We start from the raw sequence: 18273 nt of genomic DNA, 5'->3' as shown, positions 1-18273 counted from the left end.
ACAAGTGAAAGCTGCCAAGTGGCAGCCAAAAGAAGAGAGGAGCCTGGGAAACATATGTATTGTTTCTTGTATGTGCTGTATGTGTTTTTATCCCCCTTACGGGTGGTCTCCCTGGGCTAACACAGGACTGCGGCCATGGCGTGAGGAAAGGAGGAAGAGTTTGTCCCTTAGTACTCTGGTTTCTCTTCAGAACGCATAAATCTTTCGCCTTTTACTAAAGATTTCCGTGGAGAGGAGCAAAACTGAGTTTTGTAGCAATTTTTGCATGCTCCAGCTTGCTGGGGTTTTCTTGTTCAGGTTGAAAAGCAGAAAGAGTGTATTTCTGGCTCCAGTTGGCTTGAAAGTGGCTGAATTTGCATATTGACAACATGGATGGCCTCCTTCCGTTGAGAAGCAAACTTGTTTATGCACTGTGTTGCCGGGGTGGATAACAAGTGAAAGCTGCCAAGTGGCAGCCAAAAGAAGAGAGGAGCCTGGGAAACATATGTATTGTTTCTTGTATGTGCTGTCTGTGTTTTTATCCCCCTTACGGGTGGTCTCCCTGGGCTAACACAGGACTGCGGCCATGGCGTGAGGAAAGGAGGAAGAGTTTGTCCCTTAGTACTCTGGTTTCTCTTCAGAACGCATAAATCTTTCGCCTTTTACTAAAGATTTCCGTGGAGAGGAGCAAAACTGAGTTTTGTAGCAATTTTTGCATGCTCCAGCTTGCTGGGGTTTTCTTGTTCAGGTTGAAAAGCAGAAAGAGTGTATTTCTGGCTCCAGTTGGCTTGAAAGTGGCTGAATTTGCATATTGACAACATGGATGGCCTCCTTCCGTTGAGAAGCAAACTTGTTTATGCACTGTGTTGCCGGGGTGGATAACAAGTGAAAGCTGCCAAGTGGCAGCCAAAAGAAGAGAGGAGCCTGGGAAACATATGTATTGTTTCTTGTATGTGCTGTCTGTGTTTTTATCCCCCTTACGGGTGGTCTCCCTGGGCTAACACAGGACTGCGGCCATGGCGTGAGGAAAGGAGGAAGAGTTTGTCCCTTAGTACTCTGGTTTCTCTTCAGAACGCATAAATCTTTCGCCTTTTACTAAAGATTTCCGTGGAGAGGAGCAAAACTGAGTTTTGTAGCAATTTTTGCATGCTCCAGCTTGCTGGGGTTTTCTTGTTCAGGTTGAAAAGCAGAGAGTGTATTTCTGGCTCCAGTTGGCTTGAAAGTGGCTGAATTTGCATATTGACAACATGGATGGCCTCCTTCCGTTGAGAAGCAAACTTGTTTATGCACTGTGTTGCCGGGGTGGATAACAAGTGAAAGCTGCCAAGTGGCAGCCAAAAGAAGAGAGGAGCCTGGGAAACATATGTATTGTTTCTTGTATGTGCTGTCTGTGTTTTTATCCCCCTTACGGGTGGTCTCCCTGGGCTAACACAGGGCTGCGGCCATGGCGTGAGGAAAGGAGGAAGAGTTTGTCCCTTAGTACTCTGGTTTCTCTTCAGAACGCATAAATCTTTCGCCTTTTACTAAAGATTTCCGTGGAGAGGAGCAAAACTGAGTTTTGTAGCAATTTTTGCATGCTCCAGCTTGCTGGGGTTTTCTTGTTCAGGTTGAAAAGCAGAAAGAGTGTATTTCTGGCTCCAGTTGGCTTGAAAGTGGCTGAATTTGCATATTGACAACATGGATGGCCTCCTTCCGTTGAGAAGCAAACTTGTTTATGCACTGTGTTGCCGGGGTGGATAACAAGTGAAAGCTGCCAAGTGGCAGCCAAAAGAAGAGAGGAGCCTGGAAAACATATGTATTGTTTCTTGTATGTGCTGTCTGTGTTTTTATCTCCCTTACGGGTGGTCTCCCTGGGCTAACACAGGACTGCGGCCATGGCGTGAGGAAAGGAGGAAGAGTTTGTCCCTTAGTACTCTGGTTTCTCTTCAGAACGCATAAATCTTTCGCCTTTTACTAAAGATTTCCGTGGAGAGGAGCAAAACTGAGTTTTGTAGCAATTTTTGCATGCTCCAGCTTGCTGGGGTTTTCTTGTTCAGGTTGAAAAGCAGAAAGAGTGTATTTCTGGCTCCAGTTGGCTTGAAAGTGGCTGAATTTGCATATTGACAACATGGATGGCCTCCTTCCGTTGAGAAGCAAACTTGTTTATGCACTGTGTTGCCGGGGTGGATAACAAGTGAAAGCTGCCAAGTGGCAGCCAAAAGAAGAGAGGAGCCTGGGAAACATATGTATTGTTTCTTGTATGTGCTGTCTGTGTTTTTATCCCCCTTACGGGTGGTCTCCCTGGGCTAACACAGGACTGCGGCCATGGCGTGAGGAAAGGAGGAAGAGTTTGTCCCTTAGTACTCTGGTTTCTCTTCAGAACGCATAAATCTTTCGCCTTTTACTAAAGATTTCCGTGGAGAGGAGCAAAACTGAGTTTTGTAGCAATTTTTGCATGCTCCAGCTTGCTGGGGTTTTCTTGTTCAGGTTGAAAAGCAGAAAGAGTGTATTTCTGGCTCCAGTTGGCTTGAAAGTGGCTGAATTTGCATATTGACAACATGGATGGCCTCCTTCCGTTGAGAAGCAAACTTGTTTATGCACTGTGTTGCCGGGGTGGATAACAAGTGAAAGCTGCTAAGTGGCAGCCAAAAGAAGAGAGGAGCCTGGGAAACATATGTATTGTTTCTTGTATTTGCTGTCTGTGTTTTTATCCCCCTTACGGGTGGTCTCCCTGGGCTAACACAGGACTGCGGCCATGGCGTGAGGAAAGGAGGAAGAGTTTGTCCCTTAGTACTCTGGTTTCTCTTCAGAACGCATAAATCTTTCGCCTTTTACTAAAGATTTCCGTGGAGAGGAGCAAAACTGAGTTTTGTAGCAATTTTTGCATGCTCCAGCTTGCTGGGGTTTTCTTGTTCAGGTTGAAAAGCAGAAAGAGTGTATTTCTGGCTCCAGTTGGCTTGAAAGTGGCTGAATTTGCATATTGACAACATGGATGGCCTCCTTCTGTTGAGAAGCAAACTTGTTTATGCACTGTGTTGCCGGGGTGGATAACAAGTGAAAGCTGCCAAGTGGCAGCCAAAAGAAGAGAGGAGCCTGGGAAACATATGTATTGTTTCTTGTGTGTGCTGTCTGTGTTTTTATCCCCCTTACGGGTGGTCTCCCTGGGCTAACACAGGACTGCGGCCATGGCGTGAGGAAAGGAGGAAGAGTTTGTCCCTTAGTACTCTGGTTTCTCTTCAGAACGCATAAATCTTTCGCCTTTTACTAAAGATTTCCGTGGAGAGGAGCAAAACTGAGTTTTGTAGCAATTTTTGCATGCTCCAGCTTGCTGGGGTTTTCTTGTTCAGGTTGAAAAGCAGAAAGAGTGTATTTCTGGCTCCAGTTGGCTTGAAAGTGGCTGAATTTGCATATTGACAACATGGATGGCCTCCTTCCGTTGAGAAGCAAACTTGTTTATGCACTGTGTTGCCGGGGTGGATAACAAGTGAAAGCTGCCAAGTGGCAGCCAAAAGAAGAGAGGAGCCTGGGAAACATATGTATTGTTTCTTGTATGTGCTGTATGTGTTTTTATCCCCCTTACGGGTGGTCTCCCTGGGCTAACACAGGACTGCGGCCATGGCGTGAGGAAAGGAGGAAGAGTTTGTCCCTTAGTACTCTGGTTTCTCTTCAGAACGCATAAATCTTTCGCCTTTTACTAAAGATTTCCGTGGAGAGGAGCAAAACTGAGTTTTGTAGCAATTTTTGCATGCTCCAGCTTGCTGGGGTTTTCTTGTTCAGGTTGAAAAGCAGAAAGAGTGTATTTCTGGCTCCAGTTGGCTTGAAAGTGGCTGAATTTGCATATTGACAACATGGATGGCCTCCTTCCGTTGAGAAGCAAACTTGTTTATGCACTGTGTTGCCGGGGTGGATAACAAGTGAAAGCTGCCAAGTGGCAGCCAAAAGAAGAGAGGAGCCTGGGAAACATATGTATTGTTTCTTGTATGTGTTGTCTGTGTTTTTATCCCCCTTACGGGTGGTCTCCCTGGGCTAACACAGGACTGCGGCCATGGCGTGAGGAAAGGAGGAAGAGTTTGTCCCTTAGTACTCTGGTTTCTCTTCAGAACGCATAAATCTTTCGCCTTTTACTAAAGATTTCCGTGGAGAGGAGCAAAACTGAGTTTTGTAGCAATTTTTGCATGCTCCAGCTTGCTGGGGTTTTCTTGTTCAGGTTGAAAAGCAGAAAGAGTGTATTTCTGGCTCCAGTTGGCTTGAAAGTGGCTGAATTTGCATATTGACAACATGGATGGCCTCCTTCCGTTGAGAAGCAAACTTGTTTATGCACTGTGTTGCCGGGGTGGATAACAAGTGAAAGCTGCCAAGTGGCAGCCAAAAGAAGAGAGGAGCCTGGGAAACATATGTATTGTTTCTTGTATGTGTTGTCTGTGTTTTTATCCCCCTTACGGGTGGTCTCCCTGGGCTAACACAGGACTGCGGCCATGGCGTGAGGAAAGGAGGAAGAGTTTGTCCCTTAGTACTCTGGTTTCTCTTCAGAACGCATAAATCTTTCGCCTTTTACTAAAGATTTCCGTGGAGAGGAGCAAAACTGAGTTTTGTAGCAATTTTTGCATGCTCCAGCTTGCTGGGGTTTTCTTGTTCAGGTTGAAAAGCAGAAAGAGTGTATTTCTGGCTCCAGTTGGCTTGAAAGTGGCTGAATTTGCATATTGACAACATGGATGGCCTCCTTCCGTTGAGAAGCAAACTTGTTTATGCACTGTGTTGCCGGGGTGGATAACAAGTGAAAGCTGCCAAGTGGCAGCCAAAAGAAGAGAGGAGCCTGGGAAACATATGTATTGTTTCTTGTATTTGCTGTCTGTGTTTTTATCCCCCTTACGGGTGGTCTCCCTGGGCTAACACAGGACTGCGGCCATGGCGTGAGGAAAGGAGGAAGAGTTTGTCCCTTAGTACTCTGGTTTCTCTTCAGAACGCATAAATCTTTCGCCTTTTACTAAAGATTTCCGTGGAGAGGAGCAAAACTGAGTTTTGTAGCAATTTTTGCATGCTCCAGCTTGCTGGGGTTTTCTTGTTCAGGTTGAAAAGCAGAAAGAGTGTATTTCTGGCTCCAGTTGGCTTGAAAGTGGCTGAATTTGCATATTGACAACATGGATGGCCTCCTTCCGTTGAGAAGCAAACTTGTTTATGCACTGTGTTGCCGGGGTGGATAACAAGTGAAAGCTGCCAAGTGGCAGCCAAAAGAAGAGAGGAGCCTGGGAAACATATGTATTGTTTCTTGTATGTGCTGTCTGTGTTTTTATCCCCCTTACGGGTGGTCTCCCTGGGCTAACACAGGACTGCGGCCATGGCGTGAGGAAAGGAGGAAGAGTTTGTCCCTTAGTACTCTGGTTTCTCTTCAGAACGCATAAATCTTTCGCCTTTTACTAAAGATTTCTGTGGAGAGGAGCAAAACTGAGTTTTGTAGCAATTTTTGCATGCTCCAGCTTGCTGGGGTTTTCTTGTTCAGGTTGAAAAGCAGAAAGAGTGTATTTCTGGCTCCAGTTGGCTTGAAAGTGGCTGAATTTGCATATTGACAACATGGATGGCCTCCTTCCGTTGAGAAGCAAACTTGTTTATGCACTGTGTTGCCGGGGTGGATAACAAGTGAAAGCTGCCAAGTGGCAGCCAAAAGAAGAGAGGAGCCTGGGAAACATATGTATTGTTTCTTGTATTTGCTGTCTGTGTTTTTATCCCCCTTACGGGTGGTCTCCCTGGGCTAACACAGGACTGCGGCCATGGCGTGAGGAAAGGAGGAAGAGTTTGTCCCTTAGTACTCTGGTTTCTCTTCAGAACGCATAAATCTTTCGCCTTTTACTAAAGATTTCCGTGGAGAGGAGCAAAACTGAGTTTTGTAGCAATTTTTGCATGCTCCAGCTTGCTGGGGTTTTCTTGTTCAGGTTGAAAAGCAGAAAGAGTGTATTTCTGGCTCCAGTTGGCTTGAAAGTGGCTGAATTTGCATATTGACAACATGGATGGCCTCCTTCTGTTGAGAAGCAAACTTGTTTATGCACTGTGTTGCCGGGGTGGATAACAAGTGAAAGCTGCCAAGTGGCAGCCAAAAGAAGAGAGGAGCCTGGGAAACATATGTATTGTTTCTTGTGTGTGCTGTCTGTGTTTTTATCCCCCTTACGGGTGGTCTCCCTGGGCTAACACAGGACTGCGGCCATGGCGTGAGGAAAGGAGGAAGAGTTTGTCCCTTAGTACTCTGGTTTCTCTTCAGAACGCATAAATCTTTCGCCTTTTACTAAAGATTTCCGTGGAGAGGAGCAAAACTGAGTTTTGTAGCAATTTTTGCATGCTCCAGCTTGCTGGGGTTTTCTTGTTCAGGTTGAAAAGCAGAAAGAGTGTATTTCTGGCTCCAGTTGGCTTGAAAGTGGCTGAATTTGCATATTGACAACATGGATGGCCTCCTTCCGTTGAGAAGCAAACTTGTTTATGCACTGTGTTGCCGGGGTGGATAACAAGTGAAAGCTGCCAAGTGGCAGCCAAAAGAAGAGAGGAGCCTGGGTAACATATGTATTGTTTCTTGTATGTGCTGTCTGTGTTTTTATCCCTCTTACGGGTGGTCTCCCTGGGCTAACACAGGACTGCGGCCATGGCGTGAGGAAAGGAGGAAGAGTTTGTCCCTTAGTACTCTGGTTTCTCTTCAGAACGCATAAATCTTTCGCCTTTTACTAAAGATTTCCGTGGAGAGGAGCAAAACTGAGTTTTGTAGCAATTTTTGCATGCTCCAGCTTGCTGGGGTTTTCTTGTTCAGGTTGAAAAGCAGAAAGAGTGTATTTCTGGCTCCAGTTGGCTTGAAAGTGGCTGAATTTGCATATTGACAACATGGATGGCCTCCTTCCGTTGAGAAGCAAACTTGTTTATGCACTGTGTTGCCAGGGTGGATAACAAGTGAAAGCTGCCAAGTGGCAGCCAAAAGAAGAGAGGAGCCTGGGAAACATATGTATTGTTTCTTGTATGTGCTGTCTGTGTTTTTATCCCCCTTACGTGTGGTCTCCCTGGGCTAACACAGGACTGCGGCCATGGCGTGAGGAAAGGAGGAAGAGTTTGTCCCTTAGTACTCTGGTTTCTCTTCAGAACGCATAAATCTTTCGCCTTTTACTAAAGATTTCCGTGGAGAGGAGCAAAACTGAGTTTTGTAGCAATTTTTGCATGCTCCAGCTTGCTGGGGTTTTCTTGTTCAGGTTGAAAAGCAGAAAGAGTGTATTTCTGGCTCCAGTTGGCTTGAAAGTGGCTGAATTTGCATATTGACAACATGGATGGCCTCCTTCCGTTGAGAAGCAAACTTGTTTATGCACTGTGTTGCCGGGGTGGATAACAAGTGAAAGCTGCCAAGTGGCAGCCAAAAGAAGAGAGGAGCCTGGGAAACATATGTATTGTTTCTTGTATGTGCTGTCTGTGTTTTTATCCCCCTTACGGGTGGTCTCCCTGGGCTAACACAGGACTGCGGCCATGGCGTGAGGAAAGGAGGAAGAGTTTGTCCCTTAGTACTCTGGTTTCTCTTCAGAACGCATAAATCTTTCGCCTTTTACTAAAGATTTCCGTGGAGAGGAGCAAAACTGAGTTTTGTAGCAATTTTTGCATGCTCCAGCTTGCTGGGGTTTTCTTGTTCAGGTTGAAAAGCAGAAAGAGTGTATTTCTGGCTCCAGTTGGCTTGAAAGTGGCTGAATTTGCATATTGACAACATGGATGGCCTCCTTCCGTTGAGAAGCAAACTTGTTTATGCACTGTGTTGCCGGGGTGGATAACAAGTGAAAGCTGCCAAGTGGCAGCCAAAAGAAGAGAGGAGCCTGGGAAACATATGTATAGAAGAGGCTGGACGCAGCCGCAGGTTTAAGGGAAGCCGACATGACCGTCCTGGTAGGGAAAGGGTTAATGAGGTGAGGGAAAGTTGAAGGAGCTGAAGGAGGGACGGGGAGGAGTTAAGGGGGACGGGGGGGCCGTTACTGCGCTTCCCGCTGTTTCTCGGCATTGAGCCGGAAGCAGCGGGAGGAGTAACATACAATAAGCAAGCTCCCCGTTGCCCGTGCTTTTAATGATGGCAGAAGCCCTGATGTTAGAGCGGCTGCGTGCCGCTGCTGTGCACCACGGTCCCGGATGGCTAGAGGAGACCGTGGCTGCCATAACGAGGATCCCGGACGCCGTTTCGCCACGTCGGGCACGGCGTTCGGGGTCTGTTGAAAAGGACAGGCTCCCCTCCCCCGGCCCCCTTACGAGCATGGCTATGGCGGCGGGGGGGGGAGTCGGCAACAACCGCTCCTGCGCTGAGCAGGCAGAGAGCGGTGCCAGGGGTGACGGCGACGCAGGCTGGGTCGACCCGTCCCTCTCGGCGGTCCCGACCTCCAGAGCGCCTCAGTCCGGAGGTAGTCCCGCGGACACGGCGTCGCAGAGGGAGCCCGATCCCGGACGCTGCAGGCCAGGCAGCTGGGAGGACCGCCCCTTCCCAGGCCCTGCGTCCTGGCAGGAATCCCAGGCCGCGACGGGGTCCGGCGGTAAGCAGGGAGTCGCAGGCTGGGCTCCCTGTCACCCCTCCCCCATCAGATGGAAGATTTGGAGGACAAGGTACGGCCGCCCCGCATGGTGATGTTCCGGCCAGGGGGCAGGCTTCGTCAGGATCGTCTAGACGGACGCCTAGAGCTGCAGCGACGTCGAGGCAACAGGTCCGGTCGGAAGTCTGGGTCCCGGCGGTCGGGCGGCAGGTTGCCGGCCCATCGGTCAGCGCGTCCTCATCCCCGTTCCGAAGATGTCGTTGGGAGGGACAGTCGTCGGCGAGAGAAGAACTGGAGGAAGGTGAACTGGACGTGTATCGTCGAGGTCAGGATGGTCCGGCTGACGGGAACACAGCGCCTGTGCAGCCCGGTGAGTGTATAACTCCATCATTGTCTTATCCAGCGATTTTTATGTCGGGTGTCGGCGGGGGGGCTGCTAGCATTGCATCGGGGGCCGGTAGTGGCGCGGGCGGACGCGACGGAGCGGGTTTGGCAGATTTAGTGGGTTGCTTACGGGAGCTGGTGGGGCGCCTGGATAGGGCCGCGGCGCCGGTAGTAACGGAAGTGTCTCCTGCGATAGTTTGGGAAGGCCCCAGGGATGTGGGATCGTTACAGGCGCGTCCTGCGGCGGCGGTTAGAGAGGCGGTCGCGGTATCGGTACAGACCGAGGCACAGAAGGACGGCGATCGAGTGCGTATGGACGATCGTGCTCGGGGGGAGGTGTATGTTTGTTTTGAGGGTCCGTTGGGGGCGCATTTAAAGCAGGAGGTGCGTGATCGGATCTGGAAAGACGAATACGTTGAAATTTTTTCTCTCTTGCCACTGGCTAAATTTAATTTGGATAAGAGCAAGCGGGATGAGAGTAAAAAGGACGAGGAGGAACGGCGGCGGTATAGGCTGATCCCGCAGACGTTCGTTAATTGGTCGCAGGCGTTCGCCATATTGGCTAGTGTGATAGGGGAAAAGGCGCCGGAAAATTGTTCGGCGCTGTTTTGTTATTTTGATGCCATTGGGGAGGCTCATAGGGCGTATGGGGGTCAGGCGTGGCTGCGATATGATGAGCAATTCCGTCAGCGTAAGGCGGTTCGGCCGGCGATTCGGTGGGACCAGAAGGATATTGCTCTCTGGTTACGGGTTACGGCTCCGGTTAGGCAGCCCTTTCCCGGGAGCGGTGGCCAGGGAGGCCAGTCTAGTCAGAGTGGACAAAGCGGCGGGGGAAAGGCGGGGTTTTGCTGGCAATTTAATGAAGGTCAGTGCAAGTTCGGGGCCACGTGCAAGTTCAAGCACGTGTGCTCCGAGTGTAATGGTGCATCACACGGGGCGGCAAAATGTCTGCGGAAAAAGAGGTCAGGGAACCAGCACGGGGCTGGTCAAGGGGGTGTCGCCGGTGAGGGTGGAAAGGATGGCCCCTTATCTAAATGAGTATCCGGATAGGGCGGCAGCTAAGTTGCTTTATGAAGGGTTTCGTGTTGGGTTTGTTATTCCTCCACCTCCTTATGAGGTTCCGGTTACGCGGAGGAATTTAAAATCGGCTTATTTGCATGCGGAAGTCGTGTCGGAAAAGTTGTTAAAAGAAGTTTCGTTGGGTCGCATGTCGGGGCCATTTGTTGAGTCGCCGGTAAAAGATTTAGTTGTGTCCCCTTTGGGTATTGTCCCAAAACGCGAGCCCGGAAAGTTTCGTTTGATTCAACATTTATCGTATCCCAAAGGTTCGTCGGTAAATGACGGGATTGATCACGAGTTGTGTTCCGTAGTTTATACCTCATTCGATAAGGCGGTGGGGTTAGTGCGGGCTGCGGGTCCTGGGGCGCTGCTAGCAAAAACTGACATCGAGGCGGCGTTCAGGTTGTTGCCGGTTCATCCAGAAAGCCAACGGCTGTTGGGTTGTTTTTGGAATGGGGCTTTTTACGTGGATCGGTGCCTTCCGATGGGGTGTTCCCTTTCTTGTGCATACTTCGAGGCGTTTAGTAGCTTCGTGGAGTGGGTAACGAGGGTAGCATCCGGGGTCGACTCGTTGATCCATTACTTAGATGATTTTTTGTGCGTTGGCCCGGGGGGTTCGCCGGTTTGCGGTAATTTGCTTCATGCTCTACAGAAGGTGGTGAGGGATTTTGGGATTCCTTTGGCGCCGGAAAAAACGGAGGGCCCGGTAGCGACGATTTGTTTTTTGGGAATCGAAATAGACTCGGTGGCAATGGAGTGTCGTCTCCCGGCGGATAAGTTGGGTGCTTTGAGGCTGGAGGTTCGACGGGCTTGTAGAAGGAAGAAAATGTCGCTGAGGGAGCTTCAGTCGCTGCTGGGGAAGTTGAATTTCGCCTGCCGGATTATGCCGATGGGAAGGGTGTTTGGTAGAAGGTTGGCGGCGGCAACGGCGGGAGTGCGTGCGCCGCATCATTTTGTGCGGCTCAAGGAGGAGCACCGAGCTGATCTTCAGGTTTGGGATGACTTCTTGGGCCAGTACAATGGTCGCTCGCTATGGATGGCCCCAGCGCAGGATACGAGTGATTTGAATATTTTCACGGATGCGGCTGGGGCGGGTGGCTTTGGAGCTTACGGGGGAGGTCCGTGGTGCGCAGGTCAATGGCCGGCTAGCTGGGTGTCCAGTGGACACACGCGGAATCTGGCCCTGCTCGAGCTGTTTCCCATCGTGGTGGCGGCTACCATTTGGGGGGACAGGCTCAGGGATAAGAAGGTCCGTTTTTACTGCGACAACATGGGGGTGGTGCTTGCCATTAATAACATCACGGCGTCCTCTCCTCCGGTAGTTCAATTGTTGCGACATTTAGTGTTGGTGTGTTTGTCGTTGAACGCGTGGGTGGTGGCGGTGCATGTCCCGGGGGTACGGAATTGTATTGCTGATGCTCTTTCTCGCTCGCAGTGGGACCGGTTTCGGCAATTGGCCCCGGGAGCGGAACGTCTCGGTTTGGCTTGTCCAGAGCATCTTTGGGATCTGGTATCGGTCCCGTAGAGCAGCTGTTACAGAGGTCTTTGGCGCGCACGACGTGGAGTGCTTATGCTGCTTGTTGGAGGCAGTGGGAGGAGTGGGTAAGAGAGTTGGGTGACGTCAATACGGATAGAGACAGGTTGGTGGCACTTTTGTATTGGTTAGGGGATGCCTGGGAGGCGGGGTTTTCAGTAGCGAAGGTGAACCGGTTCATATCTGCGGTGGCGTTTGGGCTTAAGTTGCGGGGCTTGCGGGATGTATCGAAGGAATTTCTGGTATCGCAGGCTTTGAAGGGGTTGCGCAGAGGTAGGGTGGAGGCGGATAGTAGAAGGCCGGTGTCGTTTGCTTTGCTTGGCTCGTTGGGCGGTTCATTAGCATCGGTATGTCGTTCTTCAGATGAAATGGATCTGTTTCGGTTGGCTTTTTCGTTAGCGTTCTTCGGAGCATTTAGAATAGGTGAGTTGGTGTCGCCAAGTACTAAACAGGCAGGGGGGCTGAGATCTGGGGAGGTGAGCCTTTTTGCAGATCGGCTGGAGGTATGGTTGCGTAGATCTAAAACTGACCAAGTAGGGAAGGGAAAACTGATAGTTTTGTTCGCTCTCCCGGGGTCGGTCATGTGCCCAGTGGAGTGCATGCGGGGTTTTACGAGAAACAGGGGGTCTCCAGATTTGCCTTTGTTACGTCATATGGACGGGTCGTTTTTGTCCAGGTTTCAGTTTGGAGCTGTATTTAAAAAGTGTTTGACGGCGGTTGGGGTTGCGGCAGGCTCATATTCATCTCATTCCTTCCGGATTGGCGCAGCAACGGAAGCGGGGCGCTGGGGGTTGGATGATGAGGGGGTGAGGCGTATTGGTCGTTGGGAGTCTAAAAGGTTTAAGTCCTATGTCCGCCCCCATATGTTGTAATTTTGTTGTTTATGCTTGAAAATGTTATATGGTGGTGCCTAACTGTGTTTTCCGTTTCAGATTCGCCTCCTTGTCTGGTGTGGTTGATGGGTCATTCGTACGTGCACTGGGGGGCTTTGAGGGCGGACGTCCGCCCGGATGGTCGCCAGTTGCGCATTCCGCGACAGGATGCGGTTGTGCATTGGCTGGGTTTTAGAGGTATGTCGTGGAACAGGGTGTTGGCGGAATTCCAGACATATGTGCGGCTTGATAGGGTTTCGGAGGTTTTAGTGTTGCACGTGGGTGGGAATGACTTAGGAGTCCGCCCTTTTCGTGAGTTGGTGCGGGATATCAAACATGATATGTTGTGTTTGTGGGTATCTTATCCCAAGTTGGTGGTAGTATGGTCGGACATAGTCCCAAGAAAGCATTGGCGGTTAGCTAGATCGGTGGAGAGAGTCAATAAGGCTCGCATAAAAGTTAACCGGGCGGTGTCCCGTTTTGTGGCAAAGAACGGGGGCATTTGCGTGAGGCATAGGGATTTGGAGTCAGGAGTGGGGAATTTCTGGAGAAGTGACGGGGTTCATCTGACCGAGGTTGGCATTGATCTTTGGAGCTTGGCGATAGCAGAAGGCATAGAAAGGGCGGTGGTGGTGTGGAGGAACTCACAGGCTTAAGGTGGTCAAGGCCTGTTTCGCGGTGGCGGGGGGAGTCCTTGAGGCCAGTCAGTACAAAATGGTGGGGGGGTCGCATCGGGGGTATGCGTCCCCCAAAAAAGGTACATGGTTGAAGACTTCATCGGGTGTTATCCCTTTGAAGTGGTCTTCTGGTAGAAGGTATATCACTTGAAGGCTTCATCGGGTGTTATCCCTTTGAAGTGGACTTCTAGTGGTCGGTATATCACTTGAGGGCTTCATCGGGTGTTATCCCCTTGAAGTGGACTTCTAGTGGTTGGAGCCATCTGCAGAGGTGAACGGTGCTTCCGAGCTGGTTTACGGCTGGAGGTAATTGGTGGTTTGCAGATGGCTAATTCGGTGTGTTCTTGAAAGGAACATCTGAAGGGGCTTCAGGGACTTCCTCTGCTCGGGTTAATGTTAACGTTTAATTGTTATTTATGATTCTGACCCATGTTGGGTCATGTGAATTATTAGGAGGAATTCTCTGGTGGATTCCTAACTAGTTATCCGAATGTTTCGGATTTAAATTGTTTTTATAAAACTGTGAAATTAATAAACGGCTGCTGTGGCCATTTCACATCCAACCTCGGTGTCATGTGTCGTTACTAAATGGGGGTGGGGGATAGTATGGTCTAAGGTTAACACACGACTCTACCTAGGCAGGTCAAGAAGAGGCTGGACGCAGCCGCAGGTTTAAGGGAAGCCGACATGACCGTCCTGGTAGGGAAAGGGTTAATGAGGTGAGGGAAAGTTGAAGGAGCTGAAGGAGGGACGGGGAGGAGTTAAGGGGGACGGGGGGGCCGTTACTGCGCTTCCCGCTGTTTCTCGGCATTGAGCCGGAAGCAGCGGGAGGAGTAACATACAATAAGCAAGCTCCCACCCTCCCACCCTTGGTTTGTTACTCCTTAGGTCTTATGTACGTCCGTCTATGAGCGTTGTGTTTTATTTTGTGTGCTTATTTAACATGTTTTTCTTTTTTCCGGAGTAGGTTCTGTTGTCATGGCAGCTGGCGGGGGGAGTCCTTGAGGCCAGTCAGTACAAAATGGTGGGGGGGGTCGCATCGGGGGTATGCGTCCCCCAAAAAAGGTACATGGTTGAAGACTTCATCGGGTGTTATCCCTTTGAAGTGGTCTTCTGGTAGAAGGTATATCACTTGAAGGCTTCATCGGGTGTTATCCCTTTGAAGTGGACTTCTAGTGGTCGGTATATCACTTGAGGGCTTCATCGGGTGTTATCCCCTTGAAGTGGACTTCTAGTGGTTGGAGCCATCTGCAGAGGTGAACGGTGCTTCCGAGCTGGTTTACGGCTGGAGGTAATTGGTGGTTTGCAGATGGCTAATTCGGTGTGTTCTTGAAAGGAACATCTGAAGGGGCTTCAGGGACTTCCTCTGCTCGGGTTAATGTTAACGTTTAATTGTTATTTATGATTCTGACCCATGTTGGGTCATGTGAATTATTAGGAGGAATTCTCTGGTGGATTCCTAACTAGTTATCCGAATGTTTCGGATTTAAATTGTTTTTATAAAACTGTGAAATTAATAAACGGCTGCTGTGGCCATTTCACATCCAACCTCGGTGTCATGTGTCGTTACTAAATGGGGGTGGGGGATAGTATGGTCTAAGGTTAACACACGACTCTACCTAGGCAGGTCATGTTTCTTGTATGTGCTGTCTGTGTTTTTATCCCCCTTACGGGTGGTCTCCCTGGGCTAACACAGGACTGCGGCCATGGCGTGAGGAAAGGAGGAAGAGTTTGTCCCTTAGTATTCTGGTTTCTCTTCAGAACGCATAAATCTTTCGCCTTTTACTAAAGATTTCCGTGGAGAGGAGCAAAACTGAGTTTTGTAGCAATTTTTGCATGCTCTGGCTTGCTGGGGTTTTCTTGTTCAGGTTGAAAAGCAGAAAGAGTGTATTTCTGGCTCCAGTTGGCTTGAAAGTGGCTGAATTTGCATATTGACAACATGGATGGCCTCCTTCCGTTGAGAAGCAAACTTGTTTATGCACTGTGTTGCCGGGGTGGATAACAAGTGAAAGCTGCCAAGTGGCAGCCAAAAGAAGAGAGGAGCCTGGGAAACATATGTATTGTTTCTTGTATGTGCTGTCTGTGTTTTTATCCCCCTTACGGGTGGTCTCCCTGGGCTAACACAGGACTGCGGCCATGGCGTGAGGAAAGGAGGAAGAGTTTGTCCCTTAGTACTCTGGTTTCTCTTCAGAACGCATAAATCTTTCGCCTTTTACTAAAGATTTCCGTGGAGAGGAGCAAAACTGAGTTTTGTAGCAATTTTTGCATGCTCCAGCTTGCTGGGGTTTTCTTGTTCAAGGGATGGTGTTGCCAGAAAAACATGTTTTTTTAAAAAAAATTAAACATTTAGTGTGTGGGTGATTAAACATTGTTCAAATTTTTTTTATTTTTTTGCATGAGTTCATGTAATATTATAAATTATTTCTAATTTATAATACTACCCATTTTTGGTCACTAGATGGAGCTGTTCCCAAAATTGCAGCATTGCAACATTGGGTTAAAAGCCCTCGCTCTAGTGAGCTCTCAGCATCCCCCCTCCTTTATCCTGACTAGTGCCGGGATAAACGAGGGGTTTGAAAGGTTTAACCTCCTACACTGTGTGTCGCCATTTTTTGAGGTAACCCACAGTGTAGTAGGTTTACATACAGTAGTAAACACACACAAACACTAACATACATTGAAATCTCTTACCTGCTCCTGCCGCCGCGGCTCCCTCCGGCCCGTCCGCTCCCTTTGCTGCCGCTGTTCCATGTGCACAAGTCCGGCCGCGACTTCCGGTCCACAGGAAAATGGCGCCGGACGGCGCCAATTTCGAATAGGACTGTGTGGGAGCGGCGCATGCGCAGTTCCAACACAGACGCCGTACACGGCAGTCAATGGGACGGGAGCCGTTCACAGTCCCTATGGGACTGTGGCTGCCGTATTCCATGTCTGTGTGTGTCGTTAATCGACACACACAGAAATGGAACAAAAAATGGCAGCCCCCATAGGGAAGAAAAAGTGTAAAAATAAGAAACAGTAAAACACAAACACACAAATGAAAATAAACGTTTTTATTAAAGCACTAACATCTTTAACATATAAAAAAATTATTTGTGATGACACTGTTCCTTTCAGGTTGAAAAGCAGAAAGAGTGTATTTCTGGCTCCAGTTGGCTTGAAAGTGGCTGAATTTGCATATTGACAACATGGATGGCCTCCTTCCGTTGAGAAGCAAACTTGTTTATGCACTGTGTTGCCGGGGTGGATAACAAGTGAAAGCTGCCAAGTGGCAGCCAAAAGAAGAGAGGAGCCTGGGAAACATATGTATTGTTTCTTGTATGTGCTGTCTGTGTTTTTATCCCCCTTACGGGTGGTCTCCCTGGGCTAACACAGGACTGCGGCCATGGCGTGAGGAAAGGAGGAAGAGTTTGTCCCTTAGTACTCTGGTTTCTCTTCAGAACGCATAAATCTTTCGCCTTTTACTAAAGATTTCCGTGGAGAGGAGCAAAACTGAGTTTTGTAGCAATTTTTGCATGCTCCAGCTTGCTGGGGTTTTCTTGTTCAGGTTGAAAAGCAGAAAGAGTGTATTTCTGGCTCCAGTTGGCTTGAAAGTGGCTGAATTTGCATATTGACAACATGGATGGCCTCCTTCCGTTGAGAAGCAAACTTGTTTATGCACTGTGTTGCCGGGGTGGATAACAAGTGAAAGCTGCCAAGTGGCAGCCAAAAGAAGAGAGGAGCCTGGGAAACATATGTATTGTTTCTTGTATGTGCTGTCTGTGTTTTTATCCCCCTTACGGGTGGTCTCCCTGGGCTAACACAGGACTGCGGCCATGGCGTGAGGAAAGGAGGAAGAGTTTGTCCCTTAGTACTCTGGTTTCTCTACAGAACGCATAAATCTTTCGCCTTTTACTAAAGATTTCCGTGGAGAGGAGCAAAACTGAGTTTTGTAGCAATTTTTGCATGCTCTGGCTTGCTGGGGTTTTCTTGTTCAGGTTGAAAAGCAGAAAGAGTGTATTTCTGGCTCCAGTTGGCTTGAAAGTGGCTGAATTTGCATATTGACAACATGGATGGCCTCCTTCCGTTGAGAAGCAAACTTGTTTATGCACTGTGTTGCCGGGGTGGATAACAAGTGAAAGCTGCCAAGTGGCAGCCAAAAGAAGAGAGGAGCCTGGGAAACATATGTATTGTTTCTTGTATGTGCTGTCTGTGTTTTTATCCCCCTTACGGGTGGTCTCCCTGGGCTAACACAGGACTGCGGCCATGGCGTGAGGAAAGGAGGAAGAGTTTGTCCCTTAGTACTCTGGTTTCTCTTCAGAACGCATAAATCTTTCGCCTTTTACTAAAGATTTCCGTGGAGAGGAGCAAAACTGAGTTTTGTAGCAATTTTTGCATGCTCCAGCTTGCTGGGGTTTTCTTGTTCAAGGGATGGTGTTGCCAGAAAAACATGTTTTTTTAAAAAAAATTAAACATTTAGTGTGTGGGTGATTAAACATTGTTCACATTTTTTTTATTTTTTTGCATGAGTCCATGTAATATTATAAATTATTTCTAATTTATAATACTACCCATTTTTGGTCACTAGATGGAGCTGTTCCCAAAATTGCAGCATTGCAACATTGGGTTAAAAGCCCTCGCTCTAGTGAGCTCTCAGCATCCCCCCTCCTTTATCCTGACTAGTGCCGGGATAAACGAGGGGTTTGAAAGGTTTAACCTCCTACACTGTGTGTCGCCATTTTTTGAGGTAACCCACAGTGTAGTAGGTTTACATACAGTAGTAAACACACACAAACACTAACATACATTGAAATCTCTTACCTGCTCCTGCCGCCGCGGCTCCCTCCGGCCCGTCCGCTCCCTTTGCTGCCGCTGTTCCATGTGCACAAGTCCGGAAGCCGCGACCGGAAGTAGTAATATTACTGTCCGGCCGCGACTTCCGGTCCACAGGAAAATGGCGCCGGATGGCGCCAATTTCGAATAGGACTGTGTGGGAGCGGCGCATGCGCAGTTCCAACACAGACGCCGTACACGGCAGTCAATGGGACGGGAGCCGTTCGCAGTCCCTATGGGACTGTGGCTGCCGTATTCCATGTCTGTGTGTGTCGTTAATCGACACACACAGAAATGGAACAAAAAATGGCAGCCCCCATAGGGAAGAAAAAGTGTAAAAATAAGAAACAGTAAAACACAAACACACAAATGAAAATAAACGTTTTTATTAAAGCACTAACATCTTTAACATATAAAAAAATTATTTGTGATGACACTGTTCCTTTCAGGTTGAA

General features: G+C 48.9%; 23 non-coding genes across 23 annotated transcripts; all 23 read left to right on the top strand.

Moving 5' to 3' along the window:
* Positions 1-170: 170 nt before the first annotated feature.
* Positions 171-286, top strand: LOC142761537 (U5 spliceosomal RNA). The gene has a single exon (XR_012883716.1). It is a non-coding gene; the product is annotated as a U5 spliceosomal RNA (small nuclear RNA).
* Positions 287-600: 314 nt separating this feature from the next.
* LOC142761536 (U5 spliceosomal RNA) lies at positions 601-716 on the top strand. Its single transcript, XR_012883715.1, has one exon. It is a non-coding gene; the product is annotated as a U5 spliceosomal RNA (small nuclear RNA).
* A 314-nt stretch (positions 717-1030) lies between these two features.
* LOC142761535 (U5 spliceosomal RNA) lies at positions 1031-1146 on the top strand. The gene has a single exon (XR_012883714.1). It is a non-coding gene; the product is annotated as a U5 spliceosomal RNA (small nuclear RNA).
* A 312-nt stretch (positions 1147-1458) lies between these two features.
* Positions 1459-1574, top strand: LOC142761534 (U5 spliceosomal RNA). Its single transcript, XR_012883713.1, has one exon. It is a non-coding gene; the product is annotated as a U5 spliceosomal RNA (small nuclear RNA).
* Positions 1575-1888: 314 nt separating this feature from the next.
* On the top strand, positions 1889-2004 carry LOC142761533 (U5 spliceosomal RNA). Its single transcript, XR_012883712.1, has one exon. It is a non-coding gene; the product is annotated as a U5 spliceosomal RNA (small nuclear RNA).
* Positions 2005-2318: 314 nt separating this feature from the next.
* LOC142761532 (U5 spliceosomal RNA) lies at positions 2319-2434 on the top strand. Its single transcript, XR_012883711.1, has one exon. It is a non-coding gene; the product is annotated as a U5 spliceosomal RNA (small nuclear RNA).
* Positions 2435-2748: 314 nt separating this feature from the next.
* LOC142761531 (U5 spliceosomal RNA) lies at positions 2749-2864 on the top strand. The gene has a single exon (XR_012883710.1). It is a non-coding gene; the product is annotated as a U5 spliceosomal RNA (small nuclear RNA).
* A 314-nt stretch (positions 2865-3178) lies between these two features.
* On the top strand, positions 3179-3294 carry LOC142761530 (U5 spliceosomal RNA). Its single transcript, XR_012883709.1, has one exon. It is a non-coding gene; the product is annotated as a U5 spliceosomal RNA (small nuclear RNA).
* Positions 3295-3608: 314 nt separating this feature from the next.
* On the top strand, positions 3609-3724 carry LOC142761529 (U5 spliceosomal RNA). Its single transcript, XR_012883708.1, has one exon. It is a non-coding gene; the product is annotated as a U5 spliceosomal RNA (small nuclear RNA).
* A 314-nt stretch (positions 3725-4038) lies between these two features.
* On the top strand, positions 4039-4154 carry LOC142761528 (U5 spliceosomal RNA). Its single transcript, XR_012883707.1, has one exon. It is a non-coding gene; the product is annotated as a U5 spliceosomal RNA (small nuclear RNA).
* A 314-nt stretch (positions 4155-4468) lies between these two features.
* Positions 4469-4584, top strand: LOC142761527 (U5 spliceosomal RNA). The gene has a single exon (XR_012883706.1). It is a non-coding gene; the product is annotated as a U5 spliceosomal RNA (small nuclear RNA).
* Positions 4585-4898: 314 nt separating this feature from the next.
* Positions 4899-5014, top strand: LOC142761526 (U5 spliceosomal RNA). Its single transcript, XR_012883705.1, has one exon. It is a non-coding gene; the product is annotated as a U5 spliceosomal RNA (small nuclear RNA).
* A 314-nt stretch (positions 5015-5328) lies between these two features.
* Positions 5329-5444, top strand: LOC142646513 (U5 spliceosomal RNA). The gene has a single exon (XR_012847447.1). It is a non-coding gene; the product is annotated as a U5 spliceosomal RNA (small nuclear RNA).
* Positions 5445-5758: 314 nt separating this feature from the next.
* On the top strand, positions 5759-5874 carry LOC142761525 (U5 spliceosomal RNA). The gene has a single exon (XR_012883704.1). It is a non-coding gene; the product is annotated as a U5 spliceosomal RNA (small nuclear RNA).
* Positions 5875-6188: 314 nt separating this feature from the next.
* Positions 6189-6304, top strand: LOC142761523 (U5 spliceosomal RNA). Its single transcript, XR_012883703.1, has one exon. It is a non-coding gene; the product is annotated as a U5 spliceosomal RNA (small nuclear RNA).
* Positions 6305-6618: 314 nt separating this feature from the next.
* LOC142761522 (U5 spliceosomal RNA) lies at positions 6619-6734 on the top strand. The gene has a single exon (XR_012883702.1). It is a non-coding gene; the product is annotated as a U5 spliceosomal RNA (small nuclear RNA).
* Positions 6735-7048: 314 nt separating this feature from the next.
* Positions 7049-7164, top strand: LOC142761521 (U5 spliceosomal RNA). Its single transcript, XR_012883701.1, has one exon. It is a non-coding gene; the product is annotated as a U5 spliceosomal RNA (small nuclear RNA).
* Positions 7165-7478: 314 nt separating this feature from the next.
* Positions 7479-7594, top strand: LOC142761520 (U5 spliceosomal RNA). The gene has a single exon (XR_012883700.1). It is a non-coding gene; the product is annotated as a U5 spliceosomal RNA (small nuclear RNA).
* A 7153-nt stretch (positions 7595-14747) lies between these two features.
* LOC142646534 (U5 spliceosomal RNA) lies at positions 14748-14863 on the top strand. The gene has a single exon (XR_012847467.1). It is a non-coding gene; the product is annotated as a U5 spliceosomal RNA (small nuclear RNA).
* Positions 14864-15177: 314 nt separating this feature from the next.
* Positions 15178-15293, top strand: LOC142761519 (U5 spliceosomal RNA). The gene has a single exon (XR_012883699.1). It is a non-coding gene; the product is annotated as a U5 spliceosomal RNA (small nuclear RNA).
* A 1133-nt stretch (positions 15294-16426) lies between these two features.
* Positions 16427-16542, top strand: LOC142761518 (U5 spliceosomal RNA). Its single transcript, XR_012883698.1, has one exon. It is a non-coding gene; the product is annotated as a U5 spliceosomal RNA (small nuclear RNA).
* Positions 16543-16856: 314 nt separating this feature from the next.
* LOC142646530 (U5 spliceosomal RNA) lies at positions 16857-16972 on the top strand. Its single transcript, XR_012847463.1, has one exon. It is a non-coding gene; the product is annotated as a U5 spliceosomal RNA (small nuclear RNA).
* A 314-nt stretch (positions 16973-17286) lies between these two features.
* Positions 17287-17402, top strand: LOC142761517 (U5 spliceosomal RNA). The gene has a single exon (XR_012883697.1). It is a non-coding gene; the product is annotated as a U5 spliceosomal RNA (small nuclear RNA).
* Positions 17403-18273: the final 871 nt, after the last annotated feature.

This window comes from Rhinoderma darwinii, chromosome 4, assembly GCF_050947455.1.
Source record: "Rhinoderma darwinii isolate aRhiDar2 chromosome 4, aRhiDar2.hap1, whole genome shotgun sequence".
NCBI classification, from domain to species: domain Eukaryota; kingdom Metazoa; phylum Chordata; class Amphibia; order Anura; family Rhinodermatidae; genus Rhinoderma; species Rhinoderma darwinii.
The sequence above is the reverse complement of the archived record's forward strand: the minus strand, read 5'-3'. Positions and strand labels throughout refer to the sequence as shown.